The following is a 22,759-nucleotide window of genomic DNA, read 5'->3' as shown; positions in this document are numbered from 1 at the left end:
ACAACAATGACAACTCATAACTGACTGATTCAGATTGAAACTTTTTGCCAGAAAACGGTTAAAATGAATGTAATGTTTTTTTTATGATGTTGCCGTTTTGCTGGCCCAAATTCGATTATACTGAAACTGATGAAATCTTATAAATTTGTTTTTGATATTTCACTGAAGTATCATCAGTAATATTTGCAAGGTAACTATTATAACAGTCTTATATAAAATATAATGTTTTCATTTACTTTGTTATTTGTAGTTATTTGTTATTAGCCAAGTTTAGAAACAATTAAATAAATACGATTTAAGGGCTGTACAATGTGTATTTACTTGTTGTCAGTGAGTTAAGTGGATATTCCGAACTGACACATTTCAATGTTTGGTAGATAACAAATGAATTCATCATGAAAATTAAAGTGGCTGTTTCAAATTCATGCACTAATTTAGAAATTGAATTTTATTTTAAAAATTACTTTGACATTAAAATTATATTTGCTACATCCAATTGAAATTGTTTTTGAAATTTCTAACGCTCTTCAAATAAACCCCGTCCTTATCATCCCAGAGAATTAGAAAACAAAGCTTACATCGCTTGTAATATTTTTTATTTAAAATAGTATGAATACTACAAAATACGTTTTGCTAGTAATGATTATATTTGGCTAGTTGTGAAAGGTAAATTAAAAGTAAATGTTGTCAAAAGTAAACTATAAATAAATGCGTTCGTAGAACAATGTATGACTAATTTATTTGAGAATTTAGGAAATTCGAAATATAATATAGATGGAACGATCTGAGAAACCCAAGAAGAGATTCTTAGAAATCCCTACTAAACAGCAGAATCTTTAGAAGCATATAATTAAATAACTCACTTAAAATGCAGTACATTATATAAATTCATATAACTTCCCAAACACCATCATCATGTTAAAAAACCTCTCCACATAATTATATGTGCCTGTGTCTGTTTCTTTTAGCACGATTAATATTAAAAATACAATTGTATTTACAACAACACTAATCTTTTTGGAAAATATATTTGGAATAAACAGAGAATGTTATACATAGTATGTGTATTATAACGTAAAAATATTGTTTTAAAAGAAGATTCCAATCAGTGTTGATAGATTAGTTTTTAACGACCTATTTTAACAATTGTCTCGTGTTTAAGTAGTTTAGTTTCTATACATCGTATTCGGATTTAAAAAAATATGGTTTCACCTTTGCCTTTCTCTAATAATTTAATAACATTAGTAGAGAAAGAGTCATAATTTAATGTGTAAGCAGTTTTTTTTTTAAATTTATTTAAGCATAGTGTTATACTATGGACTATTCGTTTCGTACTTTACAAATGTAAACGTAGGTTTAAAAGTATTTAAAAAAAAAAACTTACAGATAATTATCCTTGAAGCAGTTTACTTTTCATAAGTTTTATTGTTTGGCGAACACTGAAGTATGCTTATATATATATATATATATATATATATATATATATATATACTACATTTACTCACATAAATTTAATATACGAAAGTATAGATTTATGCGTAAACTTTAAGTATTTACTTCAGAAGTGCTCAATACGTAGGTAGAGCTAGTTAGTAATTTATGAAATATATATGGCGACTAAGCTACACTGAATATTCTGCGTTTCATCCACTCTATGATTCCTCAGGCTTATGCGCGAATTTTGTGGTTGCAACCACAAAATTCGCACATAACCCTGAGGAATCATTAAGTGGATGAAACGCAGAATATTCAGTGTAGCTTAGTCGCCATATATATATTTCATAAATTACTATATATATATATATATATATATATATATATATATATATATATATATATATATATATATAAAATAAGAGTAATACACTCATAAGTACACTTCAACGATGTGCACCTCTAAAACCCAAATATACTGCAGCGATATGTAAATCGAACGCCCAAGTACACGTCATAGACGTATAAATTCAACGCCCAAGTTCCCTTCGTGACACTAAAGATTGAACGCCTAAGTACATTTCATAGATGTATACATTACGAACTACCAGACCCACGTTAACGTACTGTTTGGTGTAAATGCCAATCTGTATTTCAAAGATAAAAAATTAAATGGTTGGTACTGTATTCGAACAAGCAACATTATTTCTATTTCACTTATAACATGATCAGATGACATCTTATAAAAATCGAGCGAGAATATCAAAATCTATGTATAGATTGTTTATTTTTTATTGACAATTCTGTTAGACAATGCGAAATATAGTGGCCACTTAAAATGCAAGATTAACAAATCTGATTCGAACGCCCACAGTGGGCCAATAGCGTAGATAAAAACAAAAATAAGAAACACATGGAAGAGAATACTAAAAAAGTCAAAATCCTTAACTCAATATCTCTTGGTAAGACAGGCGCTGCAGTCCGGATTCAGATATCATTCATCTGAAAGTCAAAGTTCTCCATATCCCTGATAGAAGAGCCATGTTGAAGGTTGTATTGTTCAGGAAAAATACTGCAACTATTCCTCTGGCCTTTGTCAGGTGGTAACCGCGACGGATAGGAACTTCGAATCTCCTAACTGCATTCTAAGCCATCACTGCCATCAGTTGTTGTTGTCGTCTCACCAGATGAACATTGTCTGAAGATAGCGGTTTCAATCCCACCCAAAGCGTGCCAGAGGTTAATTGGCCAAAGTGTGGTGAGACGAAAACATATACGGATGGCAGTGATGGCTGAGAATGCAGTTAGGAGATTCGAAGTTCCTATCCGTCGCGGTTACCACCTGACGAAGGTCAGATGAATAGTTGGCCGAAACGTTGTGAATAAACAAAACCAATAAAAGATCAAAAACAACAACTAATAAAGATGAGAATAATATTCCGAAAAGAAATAAATTAATATATAATGCTCATCTCAAAAAATGAATTCCAATTAAGGAATCATATATATATATATATATATATATATATATATATATACATACTATATATATATATAACTGTGTTTTGCGATACTATAAAACGCAAAAAACAAACTACATAATATTGTGAAAATCTATAATACTAATAGTACAGCATCAAATCTGGTAGGCCGCATAGTGTAATTAAAGAGTGTCTGATACTCTCTATAAATAAGTATGCTTAGATGCTGCATATTTCAGCAATAAGCAACCCCACTATATTTTTACGTAATGATGTATAGGCAAAAACAATTATATAAAAAAATAGGGCAATCGATTATTTTAGATGAGAATTTAACGTGCGTTGCGTACCATTTCTACATATTATACATTTCTTGTGTCTCTGAGGTAAAAAAAAACATGTACCACAATGTCCTGGTTGAAATAGTCCTCCAAAACAATATCTCTCATTTAATTTTACAATTAACATACAGTTAAGTAGCCCCCTGTCAATTAAAAACAGATATGTGGCATGCAGGGATTGGATTAGGTAAGTGTCATTCAAAATATCGCGCGAAATATGTAAGTATTTAACGTTAAAGTTATATGCAAACTCATCCCTCAATCTACATTCATATTTTATCTTCGAGTTTTGAAGTGTAAATAATTGTGTTAAGGTTTACTAACCTATCAGAGTATGTTTAACGCTTATAAAATATTTAGAGTAATTATATGTGTATTTAGCAACTTTCAGATTCAATGGCTATATAGGAGAATCTAGATACATGATGATTATAGTCCGCTTAAGGAAACTTGTTTGTCCCCCAGACTTTGATATCAAATTCAAGAAAACATCAGTGGAATAATGGCAGCATATTTATTTTGATTTCGGCTTACATCATTACACAAATCTATTTGAGTAATAACCCCGGAAATATTACAGTACTAAAGTATAAAAACTGGATAATATAAATTATTTTATTAAAAATAAAAACATGAGGATCACAATCGTGACCCCTCCTTCATCCTTTTTTACATCTATCTCAGAATATTTCTTACTTCTACGTATATATTAACATGGGTGTTTATGGTTTAACAACAACGCTGAACACATTATACAGGCTACATTTAGAATAGGTTGACATACCCTTACTAACGTTTATGTACTCTTGTAATTTGTCCCATTTATTTTAGATGTTATTTTTTTATTATAACCTTTGATTTTATTCATTTAAATATTTTAAGTAGAATTAATCCACTAAAGTAAATGCGGTATTCACTAGATTAGGCAATTAGATTAAGCGCTTAAAGTAGTAATAAAAAATGTGATAGAATTATCGACATTTAATTATCCTTAGAAGATTGGCCTAGTTTTAATTAATTTATTTATTGTAAAATGTGTTGCCAATAAAAAGATTGACAATTCAATACACATTATGTGAGGCACATTTCATTAACTGAATTAAACAAATATTTCAAATTTAAAGGAAGTTAAATAAAAATGAAACAATGTCTATTGATGAGTTATTAAAAATATGTAGTAAATTAACTTCGCAATAATTATTCTTTAGATATGTTATCTATAATTTCTCCCAAATTATTTGCCTGTTTAATACAACAATTGCACATCTAGAATATAGTGTTTTCTAAGTCATATTTGTCAGATTTATATATAAAAATTTGATTACTATGATTTTTTGAATTCAATTATAAAAAAGCTGTAAAATACATGACGGCATTTAAAATGGGCATTAAACCGATTATTGTCGTTGCGATAATGATGATGATTATGATGGTGAAAATGCAATGCGTTATCAGCGCACGAAATTCAGATGTTTTTCATTATTTTAAAAACCTACACATAAACACCCCGTAAATAACCGTATTCTGTAAACAAATAACTATTTTGGGTTCAGGTTTTGGCATGTGCTTTTGAAGGTTAGTACCTGGTAAAATTTATATGGATTTGTTAATAGTGGCGCCAGAAATATATCAAGTTCGATACTTATTTTGTTACGTGTTGCAACACAATAAATACTCAGTCCAGAAATCAGTATATAAAAAAAATAAAAAATATAAAGGACAAACTAAAAAAATATATATATATTTACTCCCTCACCTATTTCTTTCCAAAACCATACAGCCAACATAAATATGAGTCTTCAGTTTTTCCTTACGAAGCAAATCTGTCTTTCACCTAGTCAGAGTTATTACGCCTTCTATCAAGCTGGCTCCGTCACTCTACCAGAACTACACTTTTGTCTTGTTTATATTAAATAAAGAAAATATAGGTAATTCGCCATATTTTTCTGTTTATTAATACAAGCAATTTTTTCAGCATGAAACGTGTCCACATTTACGCTTAGAACAAATCCACATTTGCGGTGTATACATTTCTTAGTAAAGTAAATTAATCGTTGAGACAAATTTGTGATACAAAGATACATCTAAGAATTGTTTTTTGAACAATTTTGATTTTCATGCTGATGCTACTTTTTTATCACAACTCGTATATTATTATCAGTAGGATATTTTTAGTTGCCTCGTTGTTCTATTATGTAGACAGTCATAGCTTATACTTGTGCATTTATTTGTCTCTTTAACGTTCGCAAATGCACACTTTTGTTCCGTTGCCTCCGAAGTTTCTATTACTGCTTCTAGTACTTTCGGCGTAGATGTGCCAACTATTTTGAAAGCAATTTCTATAAAATAAGAAGACATCAAACGAACAATGACAGATTATAAATACAATCAGTATATTTATCGAAGACTTACTGATTCTAAGGAAAATCCAAGTGAGATTATAAGTGACACAGTTTATGTTTTGGAAATTGACTTACAGAAAACACGGGGACGTTTCTCGTGTAAAATTGGGGGAGATATTGCTAATGCTTATATGCACAAAATATGGTTTTGTAAATGAGATATTTTGCTTTATTCTGACCGTATAATGCAATTTCTTATTATGAAATTCTTGTCATGTTTGCCAAGGCCTTCCCCATGAGAGTCTTATTAGAGTGTGACATAGAAGCATGTGTTTTAGTTACATAGACAATTCCTAAAAAGAGTGAAAAAGATATTTCGGAATTTCGACAGTGAAAAAGTTGGCGGATAATCTTGAGCGAAACGAAAACTTTATTCGAGATCTCGTCGATTTGTTAGTAGACACGTAAAATCACTACTTGCTGCTACTGTTTAAACAAAATACATTCGCTAAGGTTTTACCATATGAACGCCATCTGTTTAATTAAATAGAACCCATCTTTGCTTTTATTTCCTGAAACGATTTTATTTTTGGTTTAATTGCATTTACTAATTAAAATCCCTTCATTTCTTTCTAACATTATACGAATTATTATTGATATATACCAATTAACTCTTAATATACTATGATATTAATTATAAAAAAAAATAATTATCTCATAAATTCATGAGGAATTCTCGGAATCCAACGCGAGACTAAAAACTGATTTACTTAACAGTGGGCAAATACCAACAACCTATCCTTTCTTTATACTCACTTCCTTGTACAATATATTATTTTCGAGCAGAATCCGTTTTCGAGTCTTTCCTAATGACTGTTTCCTATGGCAGCTAAAATCAAAACAATAAACAGCGGGAAAGCCAAAATACTTACATTTCCAACATTGCTTACATGAGTCAGAGCCGAGCCAGTTATCTTCCAAAATCACAAACAAGGATCCATTCAGAAAGCCAGTGCCGCGGAACAGGATGACTATAGAGATTAAGAAATGGAAATCAATTTTAAATTATTTCTTCTATGAGCATCTAAAAAGCACAAAAAATTGTTCAACTGGTTAATAATAATAAATGACAAACCAGTAAGTTGGGATTTTAAAAATGTCAACATGTCACGAACTCCCAGTACCAGCCGAAATAAAACAGCCAGTCAGAACACACTTACATAAATGACATTACACCGTTTTCTCCATGGTTACAGGGTCGAACATAATCGTAATACGTCGTCAATTATTATCTCCAGTGAATATTATCTTCTACCGATAATTAAGATATATTCATATATATATATATATATATATATACGTTTTAGCAAACAATCAAAATGGAAAATAACCTATAGTGTGCGTAAGAAGCACTATCAGAAGAAAGAAACAAATATACAAATTTTCCAAAAACAAACCGTCTTTCTAGGAACTGAGCGCAATAAACTAAAGAATCGTAAATATAGTATACACCATTCTAGGTCAATTATGTCATAAAAGCGGCTATAAACAAATTATAAAGTGGCTTTTAATAATCCGTAATGTACAGGTAACGAAGAAAATATGCCATTGAGACAATATATAACACTTTCGAAATTAAACCCGTGCAAGCAACACCAAAACGTCACCGATCGGGATTGGTGTGTAATTTTACGGATTTTCTTAATGAGAATCCTAAAAAGAAATAATATTAGTAGTTCTTTCGATGTAAAAGCTTGGGCGGGTGATTTCATTAGAACTTGCTGATTCACTCGTACTAAACGCTTCTAATTATTATAAAATCTCCGATTCTTTTATTCTTCTCAATAATTCCAGGGATCTAACACGAGACAATTGACTCTGAAAAATAATAGAAGGGAATACCAACAAAAAATTACTCTATTCATTTTGTACTATATATGCTTCTTTTTTCTAAACCAGTTTTCAAATCTTAATTCATGACTTTTTCGTAAGGTCACAATAGTTACATATAACAATCCCAAAATACATAGAAATGTTGTGGTATTTCAATGCAACTCGTCCTTTTTCATTTAAATAGTTTATCTATGGATATGAGGTTATGAAATATGCTATTTACTCACCGAATTAATAGTAGATACCTACTTCCGCACACCACAAGAGTTAAACATAATAAAATGTAAATACCAAATCTACAAGTGATAGCATTGTCCATAAGGCTATATGAAATTACTCATTTACTCAATAAAATACATTTACTTTTGATCGCATAGCATGAAAAGAATCACTGGGCCATTTCATAATCTTTAATTGTATCCTAATTCTCGTGGTAAGTGCTGGGCTGTACTTTGATTTATGTTCCATACATGCCAAATTTTGCAAAACACACTCAACAAAAACACACTCAAAACACACACAACTAAAAACAATCACATGAAACTAAACGTCATATCCAAAGTGGTATCTTTTCAATAGGGTGACAACTACAAACAAGAGGTCTCAATCAATTCGTTGTTTAATACTTCTTGCGAATCAGATATTCAAGTTGTGTCCTGCCTGGTACAACATTTGCCGGCTATGGTTATCCATCTATCTCACTTCCTCCATGTAATCCTAAATACACTGCTGCTCATAATTTTTGATGTTGCTGAGATATTAAGCCTGTTGACATATGTTTCTCACGTTCGTCCTCGGCTCCTTCTACTCACGATCTTTCCCTCTATTTTTTGCTGGTTGTCAGATAGTAGTTTGATGACGATCCGGTGTCAACAGTCCATCATGGTAAGCTGCTACTCGAATAAAGACTCTGAAGTATGGCCATAATTTCTTTGTAGTTATAAAGCTAATAGCTTACAGTTTACGTCTGCCCAAGCAATGGCCATACTGGGGAATTGTCCTGACAATTGGACCAAGAGGAATTGTCTAATTTTGCCTGTGATAGAGTTCCTGCCCCGCTACACATCGTGCTGTAACACAGTAGTTTATATTCAAAGGTTGCATCATTGTAGAACACCTTTTCTGTTCACTGTTTTCCTTCTCCTAACAGGCTTGATATGTTCAAGTCTGAGGTCAATAGACAGGTACTATCTTGCTTTCGCCCCTGTTTCACATTTTGGTATATGATTCAAATAAATTATATATATATATATATATATATATATATATATATATATATATATATATATATATACTCCTATGGATTAGTTTTTCTTTTGTCTATTGATATTTGTATTAAAATCTCCTCTTTTCTATTTATTAAGAAAGAAAATAAAATGTACTCATATATGGGTTGTGCAATTGTATGCAATAGAACAAGATCTTGCTTATTTGTATATTCATTTAAACATTTTTTAAAAAATAATTCCCTATTAGTTGCTTTGGTGTTCTAATGGAGTAATCACATTTATTTAACAATTACATGTAATTATATTCATGCAGATATTCAACATGATTTATACTCGCACAATAGTTGCGTAAAAAGTTTATAGTAAACACAAATTGTTTCCATATATATTTATGTATACGTATATATTTTTGTTTAACAAATTTTGTGTTGCCATCTTTTGGAAGTATAATAAGGTATGATCCCAAACAGTCGGAGGATTCTATTTACAAACGGTGCTGCTAGGAATCGACGGATCGAATTAATTCACGTTCTGCTACCAACCAATCAGAAACCAGAATTGCTCCATAAATATTACACCTTTTTCTGTACCAATTTCACATGTTTTCTCCGGCTCGACACGGTAAGAATATTTTGCTGTGTGAAACTGTCTACTGCAAACAAGTAACCTCTCAGGACTTGTGTGTAACAACGAACCATCGGAAAGTTATGTCTACAGCAAACCTGCCACCTCTCTAAACTTATTTAGAACAACGAACCATCGGAAACTGTTCTGAAACTAAACATGGCTTACATTTCTTGAGGTTATGGCCCCAGCGTGCGTCTTTATTTCCATGGATCCGAATCAAGATTCGAATTGTGGCAAGTTAAATGTCTAGGATATCTACGAATCCAAAAGCTACACAAAGTACTTCAAGCACAACCTGGAAACAGAAATTACCCTGACTTCATTGAAAAGAACGCAACTTTCTTTGCGGAATTAATACAGTGTTTAGATGACCGAAGTCTATCACTGATAATGAGAGAAGCCCTGGACGGTGACTGCAAAGCATTAAACATATTGAGAGAGCATTATTTTTCGAAAGGAAAACCCAAAAAATATTTCTTTATACACCGAACTGACCTCTCTAAAACGAATAGAAGCCGAAACGATTACTGATTATATTATAAGAGCCGAAACGACTGCAAATGCTTTAAAAATGTCTAGTGTAGTTATAAGTGACAATCTGTTAATTTTCATGGACCTTAAGGGATTACCGGTTGATTTTAAGCAATTTACCACCGTGACAACCCAGAAAGAAAACCCCATGACTTTTAGTCAATTAAATGTAGCACTCAGAAGTTACGAAGAAACTGAAAAAATGATCACAGAACAAAAGGAACCACAAATACTAGGGACTTAAAAAATATACACATAAAAACACCAAAATTAAATTATACCCATGCCAGGAATAAAAACCGCAACTTTGCCAAAAACAATTTTTCTCCTAAGAAAAGTACAAAAATTATTTGCTATAATTGTGGACGACCTAATCACAAGAGTTTCCAATGTAGATACAGGACTCAAAATGGCGACTCCATTAAAAATGAAGAGAGCTCTGTTAGCGAACATACATTTTTATTTTCGTGTACGTTTAATGCTTCAACACACAATAATAATTTTCTTGTCGATTATGGGGCCACGGAACATGTGATTACAAAGGAATCTGATTTTATCAATTTTGACCCCAACTTAAAGCCACAAAATCATTTTGTAGAACTAGCTGACGGGAGTCGAGTATATGATATCGTTTTGAAAAGAGGCAATGCTAAAATCTCGCTAAACAACAATAAAAGTGACCTATGTTTCTGTATTCTAGAAAACGCTCTTCTAATCCCAAAATGTAAACAAGATATATTTTCTGTACAAGCTGCCGCAAAACAAGGTGCAGATATAAATTTTAGCCCAATAAATGAAAACTGGTACACCTGAATGGAACTGTATTCGACATTAAAGAGAATGGAAGACTATATTATTTAAATAGTGTAGTCCCATCGAAAACCGCCTGTCATGATCTACATACATGGCATAACATTCTGGACACTGATATATTCCTGATATCAAAAAGTTGCGGACTGTTGTTGATGGAATGAAAATAGCCACACCAAAAAACTTCAACTGCGCCGCCTGTACGCAAGGGAAAATAACAAACTATTAAAGCAAGTTACCAGACAAAACGAAAAAAAAATCCTATCAATGGTGCATTGTGACTTGAACGGTCCCGTCGAACAAATGGCCAGAGCACATTATAGATATATGTTGAATTTCGTAGATGCCCATTCAGGTGTAATAATGGTTTACTTTTTAAAGAACAAATCTGATGCCCTGCTAGCAACTAAAAAATATCTAGCCGACATGGCTCCCTACGGTGAAGTCAAGTGTATTCGCTCTGACAACCGTACGGAATTCACCAATAAAGACTTTGAAATTTTACTAATTAACCATCATATCAGACATGAAACATTAGCTCCTTGATCGCCACACCAAAACGGGACTGCTGAACGTGCGTGGCGGACACTTTTTGAAATGGCAAATTACCTACTCATTGAATTTAAACTCCCAAAAATATCTGGACATACGCACTTATGGCGGCAGCCTATATACGCAACAGATTCTTTAACAAAACACTATCTAAAACTCCATATGAAGCATTCTGTGGTAAAAAACCAAATTTAAACTAAATGCATATATTTGGTTCAACTTGCTTCGTATATATAGATAAAAAGTGTAAATTGAATATTTAAGCCGACGGACACATATTTCTTGGATATGATGAAAACAGTCCAGCCAATTTAGTATTTTTCTAGAAAAAATGAAATAAAAAAAATCCGATGTGTAAAATTCACAGACACGTTTAATGTTACAGATGAAAACCCGTCATATGAAGAAGACGAAATTATATTCCCTCAAATAATTAAAACAAACAGAAACAATAAAAATCACGGAGACAAGAGCATCCATGATTATGATAAGTCGAAAGATATACCAAAAGAAATAGAAGGCGACCCGATTTTTTTGTGATCGACAATATAAAAGATGATCAAATCGACTATTGCTATTCAATGGAAAATGCGCGAAAAACCTTTAACAAAGCAATTAATTCAGAACATTGTGATGAATGGAAAATTGCCATGAAAAAAATAGATGGCTTAACCGAAAATGATACCTATACGGTAGTGCCTCTTCCAAAAGATAAACATGTTATTTCTACAAGATGGGGCTTTACAAAAAAGACTACAGCATATGCGTAGAACAGTACAAAGCTAGATTTGTTGCTAAGGGGTACTCTCAGATTTACGGTATAGAATATGTTTCTACGTTTTCACCGACCACAAACCTAACGACAATCAGAATTTTACTGCAAATCTCATCACAATATGACCTAAACATCTATCAAATGGACGTAAACATGCTTATTTGAATGACCCAATAGACTGTGACATTTATATTACCCATCCAGAGGGATTTATAATGAAAAATAAAAATAGCGTGTGGACACTTAACAAGTCATTATATGGCCTAAAGCAAAGTGCTCAGTTTTGGGGTACAGTATTTCATGATTATATTATTAAACAACAATTTAGAAAATGCGCTGCAGACCTCTGTTTATATACCCAACACAAAGACGATAAACTACTGATTTTGGTTTTGTGGGTCGATGATATTTTAATCGTATCAAATTGTGACATAATGTAAACCGATATTAAGAACAAATTAATTAAAGGATTAAAGATGACCGATCTTGGCAAAATATCCTGGTTTCTGGGGATGGAATTTACTCAAAGCAAAACTTGTTACGATGACTCAATCGAGATACATCGACAAAATACTATTAAAATTTGGAATGGGAGAGTGCAAGAAACGCTCTAAACCGGTCTAAAATGATATTAATGAAAATGTACACATATATCTGTTTTCACATTTGAACACAATTCAAAAAGGGCGTCTTTTTACATGCAAATATTCTAAGATCCAAATGATTTCTAATTTTAGTCATGGATAATTCAATATAGAAATGTATATTTACTTTTGAGACGAACGAACACAAGGGACTTCCCCATTATAAGAAATAGGGAGGAAGTTGCAATATTTTTTAAGTATAATGGCGTATATATTTAAATGCTGCCCATATCAGCATTATGTGGCACAAAGCCAGAAAGTGGGAACCTCCCAGGCTCCCCTAAAGAAAGGGCACTCCTGCAATTTAAAAAAAAATGCCTGAATAACCCCGTCGGCATTCCCCGGTCGGAGCGCCTCAGGCAGCAAGCAACAAACTTGCTCCAGCGGAAAGCCCGGTGGCAAGGCCTGGAAGGGTGGACCTCCTAGGTATTACCCAGGCGGCGTACCGCAGTCCAACAGGTTCCCGGCCCCTAACCTGTTGGGCTGAGTGGCAAGTGACGAATCCTTGACGTCTACTACCCTGCCTCCCTGCAGCCGAAGCCGCTAGGGGGCACATCCCATTACACTGGGCGTATAATGGGGTATATATTTAATTGCTGCCCACATCAGCAATATTACCCAGGCGGTGTACCTCAGTCCAACAGGTGCTGGGCCGGTCCCCGGCCCCCAAATTGTTGGGTGAATGTCAAGTGACGAATCCTTGACGAGTACTACCCTGTCTTTATACAGCTGAAGCCGCTAGGAGAGACATCCCATCACACTGGACGTATAATGGGGTAGTTATTTAAATGCTGCCCACCTCAGCATTATTTGGGACACGGCCTGGAAAGTGGGAACACCCGCAGGCTCCCCTAAAGGAGGGGCACTACTGAAATTTTAAAAATTGCCTGAGTAACCCCATCGGCATTCCCCGGTCGGGGAGCTTCAGGCAGCAAGCAATAAACGTACCCACCGGAAAGCCCGGTGGCAAGGCCTGGGAGGGTGGACCTCCTAGGTATTACCCAGGCGGTGTACCTCAGTCGAACAGGTGCTGGGCCGGTTCCCGGCCCCTCGCCTGTTGGGCTGAGTGTCAAGTGGTGAATCCTTGACTGGTACTACCCTGTCTCCCTGCAGCCGAAGCAGCCAGGAGATACATCCCATCACACTGGAAGTATGATGGGGTAATCATTTAATTGCCGCCCACATCGGCAATATTTGGCACAAGGCCTGGAAAGTGGGAACCCCGCAGGCTCCCCCAAAGGAGGGCACTCCTGCAATTTTAAAAATTGCCTGAGTAACCCCGTCGGTATTCCCCGGTCGGGGTGCCTCAGGCAGCAAGCAATAAACTTGCCCCATCGGAAAGGCCGGTGGCATAGCCTGGGAGGATGGACCTCCTAGGTATTACCCAGGCATTACCTCAGTCCAACAGGTGCTGGGCCGGTTCCCGGCGCCTCGCCTGTTGGGCTGAGTGTCAAGTGACGAATCCTTGACTGATACTACCCTGTCTCCCTGCAGCCGAAGCCGCTAGGAGACACATCCCATCATAAAAGGTTGTATTAATGGGGTATCATCCCACACAGCCGGGCGATTCTATTTATAAACGATGCTGTTAGGAACTGACGAATCGAATTAATTCACGTTCTGCTACCAACCAATTAGAAAGCAGAATTGATCCATAAATAGTACACCTTTTCTGTACCAATTTCACATGTTTTTCCGTCTCGACACGGTAAGAATATAGTTGCTCTGTTGAACTGTCTACTGCAAACAATTCACCTCTCAGGACTTATGTGTAACAACGAGCCATCGGAAACTGCTCTTTCTACTGCAAACCATTCACCTCTCAAGACTTGTTTAGAACAACGAACCACCTGAAACTGTTCTGAAACTCAACATGGCTTACCCTTCTAGAGTTTGCCAACAAAACTCCTCCTTGAGTCTTTGGTCTACAGACATGAAACTTCATACATAAGGTATTTGAATCAGTACAAAACTATATTTGTGTTTTAGCCTGAGAAAATCGGTGCAAATGTGTGAAAATTTTAAAAAATACATTTGCCAGGTGAGGGTCGAACGCTGGCATTACGAATAAAAAACGTAGTAGCTACTGGTACATGTTTTAATTTTTAGGCTTGCCGTAAACATGTTTTCATAGCCAAGTAATTGACGGCTGATGCAAAATAAATGGTGAGCTAAACTTTTTAGTTCGATTTTCGGTGGGGGCGCAGGAGGCTTTTTTTTAAAATAATTTTAAATATTTACTATATATTGCATCCTATCTATCTATCTATAACGGTGAAAATGTCTGCCTGTATTTTCTCTATGGTTGTTAAGGAAGACTCTTATACAGAAAATCATTAGTTTACATATTCACATGCATAATATATACATATGCACCTAACCTTATGAACAGTACGTAGGGTCCGAGCAAATTTGGTCGGAACTGCAAATATATATATATATATATATATATATATATATATATATATATGTGTGTGTGTGTGTGTGTGTGTGTGTATGTGTGTGTTACTGTGTATGTTACTCCCGTGTATAGGTAAATAACCCAGAAAACATGTCCAATCAAAGATAGAAGTGTTCATTGAAATCGCTGAAAACATTTCAAGGTGTTATACTGAGTAGTCTGGAATATGTATGTATGTGCCACGTTGAAACATGAAAAATTGTCACTGAGAAAGAAGACTTAAGGATCGACGAGTGCTGCTGATTTCTGTTTAATAATCGCTGGTGTATGGCCAGATGGAACAATATTAGTCAATGCAGTAATAATAATGATGAAAATATTGTATATAAATATTAGTAATTGGCCGAAAATGAGAATGCCGTTTTAATAAAATAATGAATTAGATCGACGCAAGATAATATAACATTCTTACATTATTTTGTCAATAATAATGTGTGCCCTTCGTTTATTTTATTTAAAATAAAAAAGCGAATTTGCAACCTGGACACAAAATCGAGAATGCATGTACCCATAATTTTTTGGATAAACTAACATTGAATTTAGAGACATATTAGAATGAAAATGCTCTATTATGGAGGGAAGTAGTGAGCATTATTTCGTGGTTTTATAAAGTTCGCTTTGCAAGATATGTTGCAATTTTACAAGAACGAAATATTAAAAAAAATAGTTCTTAAATCAAATAACAAATTGTAACACTTGTATAAAAAGTTTGGGTGTACTACTAACCCAAATATTGGAAGTAACGCTCTTAATTTATCTTCCCATGACTTGTCACCTTCAGAATTAATGGTACTTGATCATGGGTTAGATTTTTGTATTCCTTTGCCCGGTGTTAAACGGGAAGACGTATTTTCTGAGTTTTAAATTCTCAATGGCCAAAGCGGAGAGACTTGCACCAGTCTCTGAAACCAAAACTAGAGATCTCAAGGCAAAATTAAATGACCGTGCTCACAGTTACGCCAGTTCACTAGCGTCGCCTTCTGAGTTTTAATGGCGCAAAGAACATTTTGCAGTTATTAAAACCCTACGACAATACACATCATTAGTCATTACTATACTAGATAAAAAGGCAGGGATGGTTATACTATATCATCATGAGTACGTTGACAAAATGTCAGTAACACTAGATGGCAAAGACAAATTTTAAAAATTGGGCTCTGTCGCACCTCATGATTCAACCGCCTCCTTGGAAACCAAATTTCAAAAGAAACTGGTCAAGTGGGCCAAAAACAGTGGTACTTCCGACGAATGTTGCTAGTGAGATAATATCCTCTGGATCTACCCGCCCAAGATTATATGGTCTCCCTAAAACCCATAAAGCGGATATCCCATTAAGACGCATTCTCTCCATGGAAGGGTTATCGCAACACAAGGTCTCCAAATGGATCTTTGATATTTTATAACCTGTTTTAGAACACTATAGTAAATATTGTCTTAAAGACTCATTTTATTTTGCTGACTTTATTAAAACGTTTAAAATTGTCAAGAGATTTACGCGTTCTCATAATATTAGCAATATTTTTACTTGTGCCCCTGTTTTGGAAACTATAGATATCTGTGCAGATATTTTTATATCAGGGTCGGATATCATCTCCTCCTATTCCTGAAAAAATCTTTAATGAACTTATGAAATTTATCACGACATCTGTGGAATTTCGTTTCAACCATATTATGTATCGGCAAAAAGATGGCGTTACCATAGGGTCAGTACTTGGACCGAATATGGCGAATATTTTTGTGGGTTCTATAAAGAGCGCTTACTATCTGGACCCATAAAACTATTACGACACATTCTGTTTATTAAATAACCAAACGAAAGCAAACGCCTTTCTCTCCTTACTCAATGGAATGCATCCCGCCTTAATATACACCTGTGAGGGAGAGTGCAATTCATCCATAACTTTCCTTGAGGTATTGGTAACAAAAACACCATCTAGTTACCATACATCTATATACCGTAAACCAGCATTTACAGGATTGTGCCCTCGGTGGGATTAGTTTTTCCCTAAAAAACGTGAGATAAATCTAATTTGGACCCTAACACATCGTGCCCTTATGATTTGTTCCAAGTTAAAATTAGATGAGCGAGGGTCGATACTGGTCAGCTGGCTCCCCATTTCTCTTTCCTTCCTCTCCTGTTTCCTTTTTTGGAGAGAAGATTAAATGAATATATATATATATATATATATATATATATATATATATATATATATTATATATATATATACACACACTTACTTTATCATGAATTATAAAAGTCTTCCCTTCCTAATTGCAATATTTAAATGTATCCATAAAAATGAAATATATATATATATATATATATATATATATTATATATATATATATATAAATATCTATATTAATATATATATATATATATATAAATATCTATATTAATATATATATATATATATAAATAAATATATATATATATATATATATATATATATATATAAACATATGTACCAAGTTATGAAAAGTCCATTAGGTCCGAACAAACCTAGGCTTAACTGCTAGTATATATATATATATATATATATATATATATATATATATATATATATATATATATATATTACATATGTATATATATATATATACATATATATATATACATATATATATATGCATATATATATACATATATATATATATATATATATATATATATATATATATATATATATATCGAGAGCGGAATATCTACTAATTGTACGTGTCAGTGGACAGCTGACAACTTTCAAGTGTAAATTAAATAAACACATCTACCGTCATCCCCAAAATATAACACACTGTTCTTGACAGAATTGTATTTATGTTCTGAGAATACTAATTAAGATCTCCCCAAAATATTTTTAAAAAATATATAGAAAAAAACAACGTAAGGTACGCATAAGTTTTTACAAATATAATCAGGCACACACTATTATATTGATGTATTTGATATAGAACATACGGTTGTTTCTGTCTCTATGTTTAGGGCGCATGAAGTATCGGATGTTTTATTTCATCTTGCAAAAGAATACAGTTCGCAATCATTTCATTGTGTATGTTATAACGTATATGAAAGCTCCGCTCTAAATTGCCGATCTACACGTACATCGCGTTAGGTTATCTACCTATGTGAAAAAAATATTGTTAGATTTGTGCTATTTGCTAATTAAGTCATCGCTCGATGAAAACGGGGAGGGAGCCTCCTTAATCTTCATCTACAAGTTCCTAGGGCTAGTGATCACAAGTAATAAATGGTATTTAAAACTAAACTGTTTCAATAAATACATTTAAGACATTGAAATGTTTGCCATGAAAAGAGCGGACTGTTTTCACCGTGCTAGACGATTATTCAACCTTGCGATTATTCTATATTTGTACAACGCCATCATTTGGTCATACATTGAGTTATGTTGCCACATCTGGGCTTATGTGTCTGTCATTAAGTATTTAGCTCTTAGTCAACATACAAAACAAAGCCTCTAACCTAATAGGATGCGCACTATAAACTAAATCCAAACTACGTTTATTTTCTGAAATGTGGTATCCCTTGATTGGGTTGCAATACTTTTTATGGTATGTGCACAGACTAACGCAACCTATAAACCGTTTGATATCAAGTCTAATGTGCCTCCTCTATGTAAATGTTCCCACTGGATTTGTGATCAGCAAATCACTATCCTGCAGAGTGCATACCCCTAGATAAGCCTTAAACTCTTATAGCATTTTCCCCAGAACGGCTATACATTGTAACTGGCTTCTGGCTTCCTGCTTCCTTGACTTTACTGACATGCAGGTGTTCAAGTGTGTGATTAGAAGCTAAGGACGGACAACAGCAACGGGATCGGGAACTCTGGTGTGCGACTACTATTCACGGGCGCGATCCAACTACTGCCGGACACGGGGACTTTTTTCTGCTGCGTTTGCACCCTGGACACAATCGCCCCTCCTTTGTCAATCTGGTATATTAGAGCTCCCCCGACAAACCATATTGATGCGAGGCTTAGTGCGGACACTCGATCGCCATAACAGAACGTACACCAGAGTTCCTGATCTCAAATCGTTCATATTGACTACGTGACTCGTGGCGTGTCCTCTGATTCCCGACAACTCAACCAATCTCCTTATCTCGTTCGAGTAGACATCAACAGATTCACCAGTCCACGTCTTCTCCTTCAACTTATTAAAGGCGTCTCCAATTGAATTTGTAACATACTGTCCGTTGTAATAACTTCCCGCAGTCTCTTTTATGTGTGGTCCCTCACATTCGAAGCATGCCACCCTCGGGTTCGGCAGAATCCTGCCAACATCCTGCTGTACCGTTGCTGTTGTCCCTCCTTAGCTTCTAACCACATGCCTCCCTGATCTCAAGATCATATTTCGTCGTCTCTCTTATTTTGAACTGGGTGGTGTACGACTACTACTCAGGGACTCGATCCTAATACTGCCTGACACGGGGACTTTTGTCTGCTGCGTTTCCGCCCTGGACACAATCACCTTCCTGAGTCAACCTGATCTATAAGAGCTCCCCCGACAAACCATATTTATGTCAGGCTTAGTGCGGACACTCAATCGCCATAAGAGAACGTACACCAGAGTTCCCGATCTCAAATCGTTCACAAGAACAAGCTTCCAGACTCCGTGGGTTTGGTGCTCACCAAGATCTTTGCATTTTTGAGCAGCTCACTAACATCCAGCGTCTCGACTCCCCGGGGCATGCTGCAAACGTTTCGATATCTCTTCCGGGAACCCAGTAACGAATGTCATTTTGACTACGTGATTCGTGGCGTTTTATCTGATGCCCGACAACTCAACCAATCTCCTTATCTTGTTCGCGTAGACATCAACAGATTCACCAGCCCACCTCTTCTCCAACTAATTAAAGATCTCCCCGATTGCATTTGTAACATTCTTTCCGTTGTAAGAACTTCCTGCAGTCTCTTCTTATGTGTGGCCCCCCACATTCGAAGTATGCCACCCTCGGGTTCGGCAGACACCTGGCCACATCCTACTGTACCGTTGCTGTTGTCCCTCCTTAGCTTCTAACCACAAAGTGTAATGTGAATAAAAATCTCATTGCTCCGCCCATAGTAAAGTGTTGGTGTATAGTTCGTCCTGTAGATTTTTTCCCATGTATTATTTGTTTAAACCCACCCGGCACCGTGCATTGGTTCGGGCTATATAACAGTAAAAAAGCTATAATAGATGTCCATTATTAAGAATATTTACTTAACTGTGCGAACGATTGGACCAATCTTTGTCAAATAAGCATTATTATGATTGCAAGATTCTAATCATCGTCATCATAACTAACATTACAACTCTAGATTTGAGAGAAATATTACAGTTTAATCAATAGGCATCGTATACCTCTTCGAGAAAATTGTCGGTTATGATTTATATATTAGACTTCTATTAACATGCGACGAAATCGAGCAGCATAATTTTAAAAGTACATGATGGATTTCAGATCAGACGTTGACCATTGTAAACGCATATTCAAGAAAACACGTTACTTCGGAAAGTATGGTAAGGCTCCAACATTTCAGCTGATAGGCCTCTCAGTCGACTTGGTATGTGGCCGATTCTATGATGACTTTGAATGTATGCGTGGAAAGTCGAACATAATGCACCTATGTATAACAATTCAGTTCATCACTTTGTCTATCCATTTCTTAATTAGTTTCACTTATTTTTCGAAAGACAATTAACACTTGCTAACGCCTATTCGTCTTTCACTTTGTTTATGAATTATTCAATTGTCTGTATGTAAAATTCCGCACAAATAAAAACACTAGCTAGATACAACGTGTGTCCAAATGTAATAAATAATTGGTTTGCCGAGACGACGAAATCTGTTTAAAGTGACTTGCTAAGTAAAAACAGCCATTATACAAAAAAGACGTATTGATTATTATTATTATTATTATTATTATTATTATTATTATTATTATTATTATTATATGTTGAAATACATTTAGTGAATCTAGTAAATGTAATTCGTGCTTGACCCAACTTAGATGTTTCATACTTAATTTGATTAATTCTTGCACTGGTTTTATCTGTTCATCTCTTAAAATAATGCGAATACTAAGATTATGAATAGGTCTTAAATACACAATTGAGGGCGTTAGATCGAAACACTCGATTAGATCGATTTCACTGATTCATGGTATTTCTAAGCTATTTGCTGACCAAAAAAAGAAATCTCCGACCGATATGATCCGAAACATGTCCATATTGTTTACATAGTTTTCATCGTGCAAAGTTGTTCTCGTTCAAAATGATTAATTTTGTGCTGAACAAAAAAATATCTTTGCTTGTCATGCGTGGCAAAACACATTTTACAGCCTTTCAAAGTAAATAAACTAATAAAGCTAATTAAATGTTTTCATTGAAATACAACAATCTTTACACAACATCCGCTCAACTAAACAAGCATTTGTGTGAGACAACCCTGTTATTTGTTTTGGTGTGTTTGTTTTAAATATCTATTTTCGTCTTTTCAGAACGTGAGTATGACCGTCAAACAAAAATCTACTACTTTACTATTTACAAAAATAGAAAAGCATATTTCTTATCGTTATTATATTTGTCCCAGGGTAAACCCCGAATTACAAATAAACGAGAGAATTAGTTTACAAGGATTCACCTTCGCCTATGGTGGTTCCCCATATAGATATTTCTTTGAGATGCTGTTCACGGTTGGTAGCAATTCATGATTTGCTACATAGAAAGTGCCCGATGAAGCATCGAGCTTTGGCGCACATCTTTACACTATAGCAAGAACGGCTTTTACTATTACAAGCATAGTAAAAATATTCGCTTTATAATCGTGTACATGTTAAAGGTGGTGTCATAAAAAATAGTAAAAACCTTCTGTCTAAGAAGTGCAATACTATGAGATAGCTTACCAATTAAGTATAACCCGTTTCTTTTACGAGTTCTATGTAAATAGTTTTGTCCACCAGCTTTCATTTCTAATGCAATACTAATTATATCAAAAATCCTTTAGCATTCCTCTCAGCTATTTGTTCTTGCTTATACAGCAAAATAATTAACCTTTATTTTTCGCACGCATTGGGTCTTAATTAGATGTATGATTTGAATAGGAATACAATATATGTTTTCCAGATGTGGAAGGCGTTGTAAACTTTCGGTATAAAATAAATAAAATAAACATTTGAGTCTCGGTTACAATAGCGTAGTCGTATACAAAATATAAATGGGCATTTGTTGCTTATATTAAATTTATTCAGAAAATTGCCATGAACCCCATTGATAAATCGGTGTAAATTGGAGGCGATACGTGCTGGTTGACACGGAATACTAAATTACTAGTGGTGTGATAATTATCATGTTGCACCATTGCGACCAATGTTTATAACCCTGTTCGTTCCGTGATCATATACGCACAAGTATCGTTATAATAATTGATTTTCGCTGCTTTCCTTTCAGATGTAAAACATTTGTTTATACTCGGACATTTCATTTAAGTATCAAACAAATATGAGCGATTGCTGTTAATGAGCCGGTGAGTTTAATGAGCTGGAACTTGACCTCTCCGGTGTTTAAGCCACCCGGCACAAAGTGCAAATAAACACGCATTATTCTTATTATAGTGAATAGAATTGACATTGATCGC

Source organism: Euprymna scolopes, chromosome 3 (genome assembly GCF_053919585.1).
Source record: "Euprymna scolopes isolate OS-2025 chromosome 3, ASM5391958v1, whole genome shotgun sequence".
NCBI lineage: Eukaryota > Metazoa > Mollusca > Cephalopoda > Sepiida > Sepiolidae > Euprymna > Euprymna scolopes.
Note: the sequence above shows the minus strand (reverse complement) of the source record.